This window comes from Linepithema humile, chromosome 7, assembly GCF_040581485.1.
Source record: "Linepithema humile isolate Giens D197 chromosome 7, Lhum_UNIL_v1.0, whole genome shotgun sequence".
Classification (NCBI taxonomy): domain Eukaryota; kingdom Metazoa; phylum Arthropoda; class Insecta; order Hymenoptera; family Formicidae; genus Linepithema; species Linepithema humile.
The window spans coordinates 10,598,072-10,610,325 of NC_090134.1; the positions used below are offsets into that span (position 1 = coordinate 10,598,072).

The window sequence follows — 12,254 nt, forward strand, 5'->3', positions numbered from 1 at the left end:
TATGATTGCTTATGATGTAAATGATGCCCCGCGGCAGCAATTGTTTCCACCAGAGCGAGCCCGTGGGGCTGCGGGTCCCGACACCATCGGCCCCGAAAAGCCGGACAAGGCCACGGGACGTCAAGAAGTACACCATTGGCATTGGTATGGCGGCGAATCGAGTAATAGAATTGGACAGAATGTTCAGGCAGGTGCGACAAGATTGTCGCCGACTCGGTTTCACCGTCTTTGAACGCGTAAACAAATGTAGTTTTTAATTAAAAATGTCAATGTGTGAAACAACGTACCGATATTTTTATATTCTAACTTCTAAATAATTGTATTGGTTATTTCATAAACTTTAAGGCTTTAAAAAATTTTTTTATTACCGATATATTCAATCGAGCGCAAAAAAGGGCGAGAGACTTTGCGTGTATGTAGAGTCACCAAATAGTTTCCTTCATCGCGATGAAGGATTTGCTCGTGCACGACTTTCGAGGAGGCTAGAGACAGCCCCCTCAAAAGGGTCGAATCCCAGCTAATTTGCCCCCGGTTTCTTTACGACCGTAATTTTGAATTCCGGCAAAAAAGCGAACTATATTTAAGCGATCTCTTTAAATAGGCCGGGGGAATCGTTCCGCATCGACTCGACGACCGAGTCGAACCGATCCAATCCCGCGTTCGCCCGTGTCCGCGGATCCACGTACGTAATATACACGTGGAACGGCGTCTTCTCTCAGCGTCTTCTACACGCGAATAACGCCTGTGCGTGTGTACTGGAGGTGGGGGGGATCTACCGCCCTGCCGCCTATTATAGTAATTTCACGGTACGATGTCTATTCCTGCGCGCTCCGGAGCAGCAGGACTAATTTCATTAGAGATAAAGATCATCATTATTTTGCGACCATCCCGAAAATTGCCGGCGTGCCTCTCCTTTCCGCGATTCGATTTTAGAGAACGCGGGCGTTTTAAAGTTCTACGCTCCCTCTCCATCTGGTGAGACGCCTTTCTGGAGTGTGTCGTTTACGCAATGGAACTGACGTGACTCAGCCAGAAATATCTTCTTCCACATTAAATATAATTTTCTTGCTGAAAGATAATCTAAATTTTTGATGACAATAAAAGAACAATGTCTACCGAAATGTCTATTTAACAGTGAGTAACGCTAACGCGACCAAGGAGGACGTCACGTTCGCGCGGGATTCGCCAATCGTCAAGCAACGAATCTCACATCCGGTTGGACGGACTGTCGCGGCCGTCGCGTACACGTCGTACGCGATCGCGCGATAAATAGACAGCAGATCCGGCGTCACGTAACTCACGTACGCGAGAGCGAGCTTGGCAGCTAGGTTTTTCTTCGACTGGCAGTCCGATGTCCGGCGCTCGTTGACTAATCGAAAAAATCTTTCGCGAAAGGCGAACACGCGCGAATATGACGATGAGACTCGTAGAAATGAGAGATGGTACACGGCAGAAAAGTAGGCGCACCGTGACTTCGTTCATGTGGCATTCTAACAGATTTTTATCCGTGCACTTTTCTCTCTTTTTTTCTCGCAGCAGGAAACACTGGAAAAATCAAACGCGTTTATGCGACAGCGCAGTGCCGGTAATTATGGATTTATTAAGCCACACTATGCGGATGTGCATTTTCGATTAAAATAGAATCAATCGTAATACATAGTTTCTACTTCTTGCTTTGAGATACGTTTACCAAAGTTTTATAAAGATAATAAATTATTATTAATTATATTATTATATTATGTGAATTATATATATATTAATATAAATGGAAGATTTTTAATTATAAATTATGTAATGATATTTAATTACTGCATATACATTTATTATTTTTTTAGTTTGGTAGAGAAAAAAATTTAACAAAATTTGTAAAAAATGTATTATAATTTCAGTCTGGTATACTTTTTTATGTTAATTATTTATTGATAAAGTCGAAAAAACGTTTTAATTTTGTATAATTTGTTTGGTCCAAAAAAAAATAATTGTCGTGAGCAAATGAATTCAACGAATTTCTAAATTGTAGTATTTCACAAAACACGCTCGCTCTAATCAGCGCGAGATCGATTACTTGAACGATCAATAACGCTTGTGGAAACATTTGGGAAAACGGGCAATTGCCAGCATTGCGCAGTAGACCACATTCTTTGGCGGAAACGCAGCGGGCGGCGTGTAAACGTGATATTAAAGGCTTGCGTCAGGGAGAGACAAGTTACCGGTCAACAATCCGTTATTATTTATTACCTATCACTCCGATCCCGCAACAACTATCTCGGTTACGACTAATTATTGCCGACTAATTGATCAAGTTCTCAGGCCCGAACGCCGCATTCTCGGCGATACCACGGGACGCGGTGATCGTTCGTTCCCGCTCTTTTTATTTCGCTGTACTGTGGCCTAGAAAAAACGCGCGAGTTCCCGCTTCGTTATCGGGATTTCGCTTTGGGGGTTGTATCCGAAACGAGCTTAAATCGGTGATCGGAGAAAGGGTCGGCGTGGAACGACCCAACGAGACCTCGTTAGATTTATCGAGGTTCCTACGATTATCTGCCGTTAAACGTTTTATCATTCTCCCGGACATGCTCGATAGAGAAAGGAAGTTCCTTCACGCGCGGCGACGGATATCGATTTAAGAAGCCCTAGCGACAAGGGCCGCGATTTGTCTTTGGCGTAAAATAATTTGATGGTTTAAAGCGAGATAATAATAAAGTTTAACAAAAATTAAAGTTTTTGTACACTTAAAAATTATGAATTCTTTTACAAAATTGTGAAAAGAATTGTGGTGAAATAAAATTATTTTATTTTAGTTGTTTTCTTTTTAGTTTTACAACAGCAAGATTCATGTCTCGATTGATATCATTGTCTATCGAGAATAATAGAATTACGTCAGATGAAATGAGACTTAAGTGCGACTACGTTGAAATATTGTGCCACGTATGGTATTCAATTTTCGCGTGTGTTGACACTTGGGAAACTTTATGCACGAATATAACTACAGAGAAAGTGAAGTGCTGCGACAATGCATTCTGACGCACGGGTCATGAGGTAATTAACCTAGCTCAACGATATCGTTAATTCGTTTGCGTCGCGTGACAGACTCTCTCGCGGCGACTCATTACATGATTATTAGGCATTTCCTCGCTGATTTTTTACAAAACGCGGTTCCGCAATTAGGAATTGTGCTCGCGAGGATGTAAGTAAATTAATGCATAACAAATACGATCTAATTTAAGAAGGAGGCGAAATTTGTCATTAATATCTCGGGAATCTAATTTTTTTTTTAAAGAAATTATCCGCTCTTTTTGATTGCCAAGAAATATCATCTGTGTTCTATTATTATTTTATTTATAAAAAAAATCAATTACACATCACGTAACTATCGTAAATAGAAATCATTACCATATGTTTTTATTTCATTATAAAGTGATATACGCTGAAATGTAATTAGCATGCTATAAATACACTGTTGATGTTTCAACTGTTGGATAATAATTGATAGATGAATTGTAGCTCGTAAAAGCTCGCAAAAAGCTATTACGATCATCAAGCACGCTGATCATGCACTTCAATCGTGTAATACTTTTCCTTATTATACTTTGATTAGACTCTAACGCATTGTAAACTGCGTTGCAGTATTTGCTAGAGGAAAAAAATTAATGTTCAAAATTCTCCAAATTAATCTTTGAAAATTTTAATACATGTGAAAGCCAATTTTAAAAGATTTGCAATTACTTGAATGTTGATAAATCGTTGCTGTATAGAGAAACATTGGTCGATCATGTCAGCATTCGTCTTATAAATTCCAAGGATGCCGTTTAGGCTCGTCGTTTCTGTCCTCGAACGATTTCGACACGAAGACAACCTCGCGCGATAGGTAAACGCGCACGCATTGCGGACGACAGCTGTCAAATAAATGTTAAAAAAAAGCGCTAGCCAAGCGAAATTTCAAGTGGGACGTGAGCGAAGAAGGGTGCGTGCCCACCCCTAGTGAAATACCCTTAGCCCGCGGGGCAAAAGGCTCTGCACAATTTTTCCAGAGTTCGCTCTCCCTGTAACGGGCGGTCGATAAGTCACCGCTACACTAACTTCGCGGACGTCGACCACGTCTCGGAGAGAACTGTTTGACGGATTTTCTATACATTGCCGCAAAGATTTAGCAGTGTACGAACATTTCGTGATTCTTTATAATTCTACGGCAAAAAAATTTCATGCTAATCTTAGTTACTGAACTAAATAGATGGTTGATTTGCGATAATTTTTATATTCCCATAATTTCTATTTTAATATTTTCAGAGGTGGAAAAATAATAAAATTTTATGTTTTACAATTTTCGAAAATTACATTATAATTGTAATAAATGTGATATCGCTTTTTACGATTTTTATTAATTGCATAGATATTAATATTAAACTTTATAAAAGTTTTTTCGAACAAAACTTTGGAAATGTGATATTTGCTTCACATCAATCATATCGTTCACAAACTTGCAAACTTGACGCACCCAAATTTTCGAAATAAAAACGTCAGAACGTTTCGTTACGCTTATTACGGGGTTGTGCAAAATGCGTTACGTCTTTCTGAATTTAACGAAGTAACGAAAGCTAAAAGTCCTTCGACGGCTTGGAGTTTCGTGACGTTAGACGTTGAGGAAGGGTGGCAACGCGGCGTTGAGGGGCGAATTTTCGAGGGTGGTTTCGCGCGTCAATGGTTTATTAAGAAGCACTTGTTTAAAGGCAGCCCCTTTCAGATCCGACAGCCAATTCAACCACGACGTTTGTGTCATTCGGATATATAAATGGATGGAACGGGCGGGGGTGGCTGGCTGACTGGCTTCGGGCTGCAGGCGGTCAAATCCACCCCATGGCAATCCGTCGTGTCGTCGTAATTGAAGTTATAGCAATATTGTGTCCTGTCAGCCTCGCTGTCCTCACTATCGTTCTATTTCTCTCTATTCCGCGCGGCCCGTTTTTCCACCTTTATTGTCTTGGACACGGCACCAAGTTTGTGAGATCGCATATCGCGTTGCAAATAGCTCGTTAATCTTTTTGTCTTTAAACATAGCTTGTATACTGGTTTTATTTGAATATTTTCAAAATTTCGACAGCATGCTTAAAAAATTAAATAATTTACAAAAAAAATTTACTTTGCATCATCGATAAGAGCATTTTTCATATAAAAATTTTATAACTGCTAATTGTTATAATTCAATTTCATAAATTATTGTCATAATTTTTTACGTAATTTAATGATTTGATTTTATCGATGCATCAGGAAATTACGATATCATATAATATTGCCAAGAATCAGAAAATAAGACGGAAATCCTTTCCGAGAGTGTTTTTAGCGCCTAAGGCGAGGTTAACTTTATCCTCGCTTAATCGCCTTTTCGATAGGTACGATCCGATCCCTTTGTTCAGACAATATCTCCGCACGCTGCCCCCGCTAATATATGCACCGAGCGATGTTCCATCTCTCCCTCCGGGTCCTCGCAATGACTCCGGCACTCCTAACCCCATAGCCACCACCACCCCACACGAGAAGCGGTGGAGACGAGGGGGAAGACCTCGTACTCGTTCGCCTTTATTGAATTTTGGGACTGTTCCAGTTGGAGGAGAGAAGTACCGCGAGAGATGAAATGAGAGATGCTGCATGCACGCGCAAGGAGAAACGGAGAGGGAAAAAGGGCTCCGGGATAACCTGTGGGGTGCGAGCCAGAATTAATTCACATCCTGCTGCATTGCTTTTTACGATATAACTGCGGTTTGTTAGTCGTTATTCACGGTACGAATTCAATTTTATGTCCGGCTCACAGGATAGAAATAGAGGCGACAGACTTCTACGTCCGATTCTGTGTCGTTCTACGAGAAACTTGCGTCCGCCATATCTGACAATAAGTGCCAACAAAAAGAATCAACGGCGAAAAAGGAAGTCAATATATTTTCAACATTTTAATATTCAAATAACAAGAAAGACTGAATTATTTACAAAATTAATTTTAGAATAAAAATATACGTTCTCCAACATAAAGTTATCACTGTACAGATAAATTCTTTATACTAAGCTTCTATAAAAATTTGATCAAAACAGTTATATTTTTAAACTCTCGTTTTTAATTGTCAACATTTTTTTTTTAATTGTATGGGGTATTTTAAAATTTTCTAGAAAAGAGAGAATTTCTGAAGAAAATAAGATGTTAACTTGGTAAATATTTCTGTTTTAAATATTTTTGCATATGCTTTATAACAATTTATGAATAGACCACTTAGGAACACAAAATAGAAGAGTCTCGCAGTTGTAAGACGCGCATTGACTAACACGTGATCGTATGACACGTGGGAGCCGTGAGTGAAAAATTGTGCGGCGGCAAGCGCGTTACCCATTTCGCGTTACGTTAAATTGCTCGTTGGAACGGGCGAACGTCGGCGAATGCTCTTCGACCGGTTACGGATGGCGCGATAAAACACGCCGACTAACGCGAGATACGACCAATTAGCTCGTGTGCCAAGTATACGATTTAAGCGGCTTGGCAAAGCCCGGGAGGCATTGCCAAACGACGATTTAAGCCGACATCTTGTGGCAAAGAAGGGGATGCGCCGCGTATTGTCTGTCACGGACTGTGATCTACGATATCATTAATCTATTCTGTATTAAAAAGTTGTTTCTTAATTATTTTATTCTTTCTTTCATTCATTTTAGTCATAAGAATAAAAATTATTCGTAGATTTTTAGAACAAAATAATAATTTTCAAACAAAGTTGAAAGTTTTTTTTTTTTAATTTTTAAAACTACAATTAGCATTTTTTTTACGAAGCAGTAACAAGTTTTAGTGTCGGAAAATGTATTATTTACCAAAATTATTATTATAGAGAGATTATCGACGTATTATATCATACTCACTCCCTATGATTATCACCGATGTCGAAATAATGTCCTCTTCGACTTTTCCTCCGTCTTTTTCATCTTCATCCGTCCTCTTTCATCTTCTCTTCTTCTATCCTAGAAACCCTCTGCCACTTCCCCTTTTCTTTTCCCTCCCAATCACAGTTGACATCCCCACCCATCGGAGGAACCCCCGCGGTTAAGAGGAGAAGGGACACCGTCTACCACGTGACCCATGTGACCAGAAGCACACGAAACACGCAACGATATACTATCACACGCGATGCGTTCACTTTCCTTCATTACCGTCCAGCCATTTCTCGATGGACTCGATTCGCGGTATCTTTACTTCGTTGAATCTCATTCGTCGCTTCTTTTTTTTAGATGAAAAGTAAATACAGAATACGTGTAATAGATTCTCTTCACGCTTTGATTCCTATCCTTCTGCCTCTCTTTCTCTTTCACGCATTCCATGTCTATCTTCCTTTTCCACCCTCTCTCTTTTTCCGCTTTTCTTTTTATTTCCCCTCCCTCTCCGCCGCTGCTCTCACTAGCTGCTGTCGAGAAGCGTGCTTTGCCAGCGACTACTATCTGCCGTAGCGAGTCGACCGCAGGACTTTGGTATACTGGGAGTATGGTAAGTAGATACACCCCTGCCACCGCCGCCCCCTCCCCTCGTCCCCGCGGGGAACCCATGCGTTCCCCCGCTGTCTCCCGCCGGGCCCCGCCGCCAGCCTCCTCCGCTCGTCCGCCACCACAGTTGCTACTGCGTTGTCCTCTCACCACTCCCCTATCCGGTGAACCGTGCTTTGCCGCCCCTCTCGTGCTGTCTCCACGCTGTGTTCGCGAGGCTCCAGGGATGTGTCAACCCTCGGTTTATCGGAATGCCGCTTTTTTTATGAACCTACTAGGCCTTGATGCCTCGTAACAACAATCACGTTGCAATCTCCGCCGACGATCGGGTCGACTTATCTATGATGGGAACGTAAAAAAGACGATATCACACCAATACCGATATTCTCTGAAACACGACAGCTCGTCATTTGACATGTTTTGATTTTCAGCAAAGATTTACACCTTAATTATCTTGCATTCTCTGATTAAAGATCTTTATCTTTTAATTTTATTTAGCAAAAACCTTCACAACTTGATTCTTACATTACATTACATTACATATTCGTACGTTACGTATTCTTACGTTACATTTATACCTTTTTAATCACAGGAGAAAAAGGCGAGATATAAAGATATTACGCGCTTTGTCAAGGTTACAATTGTCAATTTCTCTGATATAATATTAACAAAAAGCGAGATTTGGGCACGGTAAAAGAAGGCACACGGCCCTGAAAGATCGCCACCACGACCGCAGACTGGCAAAAGACAGCGTATAAAAGACAGCGTTGCATGCTAACATATCTATTATAATGGCGACGTTCGTGCCTCTTTCTCGTGCACGTTGGCATGCACGCTCGGTCGTCGTCGCACCCCCTGTCCCTCTCGCTCACTCCGACGCAGTGCATTCCGTATCACTTCCCCGTGTGCATAATTTACCGCTTTCAAATGCAAAAGTGTGAATGAGATAAAGTTTCCTCGACGGTCGTCTCTTCTCTCACTAGCGCGATCGCTTTTTGCTCTCTTCCTCTTTTCTTACATTTCTGAAAACTGATTATTATATGCATTACTGTTAGATGAGCAATCAATTTATAATAGAATCTTATGATATATATTTCTTTGTATGTAATATTCGTGTATTTCTTCCAAAATAATTTTTCAACTGAAAGTTAAAATGATACATCTTTTGAAGGAAAAATCGAGAATGAGTACTATCTTTGATAATATAATATAATATAATACAGCTGTAAAGTTTATCTGTCATATTTAAGTGTCGTTAAAATTGTATAAGTAAGTTATAGCAGCAACTTTCGGCATTATCAAAGAATAATACAAATATCTTTAAACAGATGTGTGTGTCAAAAGCTATTAACGTTAGATACTCTTTGAAAAATTACAAGACTAAGTTTTAATCTTACAGTGCACAGTTTTATAAAAAGTTTAAGGCGTAATTGCGGGACGAAAAATTGCAAGATCGAGACATTGTGTTTTTACGTAAAACTTTGGAAAATATTAGAAGCACGCAAGATTCATATAAGTGAATAAAACGGGACACATATTGTTCTAATAGATATGCAAGCAGTATTTCATAATCTGGATCTCCTTCTCTCCGGTATCATTCATAAAATCATAATAATAATTTCGAAGCCAACGAGGTCCCGCTAATGTTGTCACGTTAGATAGTTACAGTCATCCGGTCCCGTAATAAAAGGGTTGACGGGCGCGCGTTATCCCTCCTGCGTGCGGAGACTAATCCCTTCGCCCAAAACTCGTCATAAGCTACGGATCGATGTTGCAAAGGTTCTTCTACCAAACAATTGTTTCTTACTCGGAACAATAAAGTCAACGGCGAAATAAAATTTCAAACTGTCCGCTGATGCATTACCGCGTTTAATTGATATCCCTTTACTCGCAGAAAAGCGGTTACGGACGGTAAAAGATAACGCTTCTGTCAACGAAACGCTGGTCCGTTTATGTTAATCAGGTGTGTGACGTCACCGGCAGCCCCAACGACGCGCAATATCAACCCCTAACTTCGTCGCGAGCAACAAAACGTGTACGCAGAGCGTATCACGGTTCCGCCGTAACAATCTCCCTTTCCCTCCCGCTTTCCCTGCTTTTCTCCTATCCTCCTATACACCCTTTGTCGACGTTAACTCAAAGTGAATGGTCCTACACCGCCCGTTGCAGCGATGGGTTTTAACTTCGGGGTGACTTACTCCGAGCGTTATCTATTTTGACAGCGCGGTACGCCCGCGGTCTGTCGTGGGGTCGGCGTAGAGGGGCGTCGCGGTAATTGTGTTTTAACTACGCTCTATATCGTTGCGATAGTCCTCACCCATTCGTCCGTAGCGTCGCAAAATATTTCTCGATGCGCGTTGTTGCGTCATTAGAAATGAAGAACAAGAGTGCGCATTTTGAAAAATATTTTCTACATCTGGAGGATACGGCATCACCGTGATCGGATCGGTGATAAAACAACGCGAAAAGAAGATTTACTAGATTTCATTTCTAGATTCAATTTTATTTGGAGATTTAATTTTATTTCATTGCGATACTGCCGTTTTTGCGGCGAAACGCCTTGTAAATTAACGATAAACAGCGTACGCGGTATATGCTAGTCGCCATTTGCGTCGATTCTGTAAAACTACGGTGCGTAAGCTATATAGGAAACATGGGCGGATCCTATACAATATGGCATTCAATTTGCGACGGATTCGCTGTCTGGCAACGCAAACAACTGCTATTGGGTTTCATTTAATGAACCAAGCCGGAGCCTTCGGAAGCATTTTTGCGCTGTGGGCTCGGCTTAAATTGGACGTTCCCCCCTTTCTCTTTCCGCTGCCTATCTTTGCTCATTTTATATCTGCTTCCTGCGACTTACGCCTCGATAACTCGATCTGATACAGGAAGCTGCAACGTTCCAAACGGCTGCCGGGCCGTTCTACATATATGTAGAATTAAAATAAAGCAACGGTGAAAGAAAAACTTTATTTTTAATATAATATATTAGATGTTTATTTTCGAGAAAATTTGTCTTTAGCTTCTTGCCACGAATAGAGTCGGTTATTTTTCGGCAGATTGCGTTTTTGTCGCGATACGCCGAGAAAACTCGGGACTCGTTAAAAATATTACGGCTTACAGAGCAATCCTCTTAAAACTGTTACAGGGCATAGAAGTGCGGCCGGCGGGGTTCCGAGGGGGCCGGGACGGAGAAGGTAGAGCAGAAAGGGGCTGAAGAGCCAGCACCGGTATCGGCGCCGTATCGTTCCGCTGCGCAAGTGTCCAGTAAGGTAAGCGGATCCACGATAATCCGGATTACGTATTTGCCCGGTTCTCTGCCTCCTGCCATCTCGATCTCACGCCAGTCGGAGAGCCAAAGACGTATTTGCCTCGTGGCAACGCACCGTCTGCCGTCTGTAATCTGTTTAGCGCTTTACGAATGGCAGCCGGTCGTTTCGCGAAGCCACGAAAACGCTGGTAGCGAGCCACGTATCATTATCGATGTGTAGCTGCGGTTACAAACGTTACAATTGCGACTTCTACTCATCAATTACAGCACTCTTTCACGAGAACATGCACAGCTTTGCGATTACTCGAAACGTTGGTACACTCTTGACGCTTTATTATAGTATTTTGACGAAGAGTAATAATTGTGATAATCAATACTTATAATATTTTCAAAATTGACGCTTTCAAGAAATCAACTCAAAAATTATACTTATACTTTATAGTTGTTAAAGTTATATTAATATATAAATAAAATAGATATATAGCATGCACATCATTTATCTATGCGTTGTGTATAATTTAATTATAATTTAATTTAATTTAATAAGAATATAAAATAATTTGATGCTTGCTTGAGCTTCGAAATCTTTCGAGATTACATAAATTCTGTTCATCGTGCGCTTGTTTCCGGCAAATAAATAACGCATTGGCGTACGATTGAAAAGAAAATCACAATTTTTATCCGGACCTGCACGTCCATGTCCTTCGCGAGCGCGTGCGACGTCTCTCGACATCGATCGGTTGCGATCTTTAAACAGCGCCATTAACGATTGCGTGCACAGGCTGAGGGGGTCGCGATCAAATGAATATGATGAAAGAGTGGCGGCATTAGGCGAACGTGCCGTGCATACTGATTTGCGGCTGATTGATTGGACCCCTTTCCACTCGACAACGCCGCGCCACCGCGGCACGACTCCCGCCCCCTCAATTCCACCCCATGAGTGAACCAACGTCGTTGATAATATCAAGCGCTCTGCTGATGTTTGTCAATGCCGAATAGAAATTAATAATTGCGAAATAACACCTCCAGATACGGTTTTTGGCAAAAATATCACGAAAAACTTTCAATTTTTTATATTTATTCGTAATTTTATTTGCAATTGGAACATTAACGTTTCAGATGCACTGTGCGCATTCGTGTGATATGCATAGAGCAGAGTGACATAGAGATAGTTGGTCGCGAAAGAAAAATCTGAGAAAGCTAATGTTTAAAGAAGTAATAAAGAAGCAAATGTCTCATCGTAACGCTTCATTATCAATGAATTCATGGAGATTAAATCGAAATCATCGTCACTGCCTCGAAGCCGCGCGAGCGTGCGGACTAGTAATTTTTGAAATCAGTCAAATGGATGCAAAACACTGTATGGGGTTTTGTGGAGAAAGATAGAGAAGGGGGAGGGACGATTATGCGAGTTAATCTCCGACCTCGACAGCGACTTGTCATGCGGAAGTCGGATCTGGTGGAAGAGCGCGAAGAG

At 41.1% G+C, this 12,254-nt stretch overlaps 1 long non-coding RNA gene across 2 annotated transcripts in view; it reads right to left on the bottom strand.

Annotated features, from left to right (window-relative positions):
• Positions 1-7,519, bottom strand: part of LOC105677226 (uncharacterized) — a 147,011-nt gene extending 139,492 nt beyond the window's left edge. Inside the window, exon 1 of one of the 2 annotated variants that reach the window (XR_001101520.2) lies at positions 6,892-7,519. This is a non-coding gene — a long non-coding RNA (uncharacterized lncRNA). The remainder of the gene's footprint in view (positions 1-6,891) is intronic. The other variant, XR_010891376.1, reaches the window with a different exon arrangement.
• Positions 7,520-12,254: the final 4,735 nt, after the last annotated feature.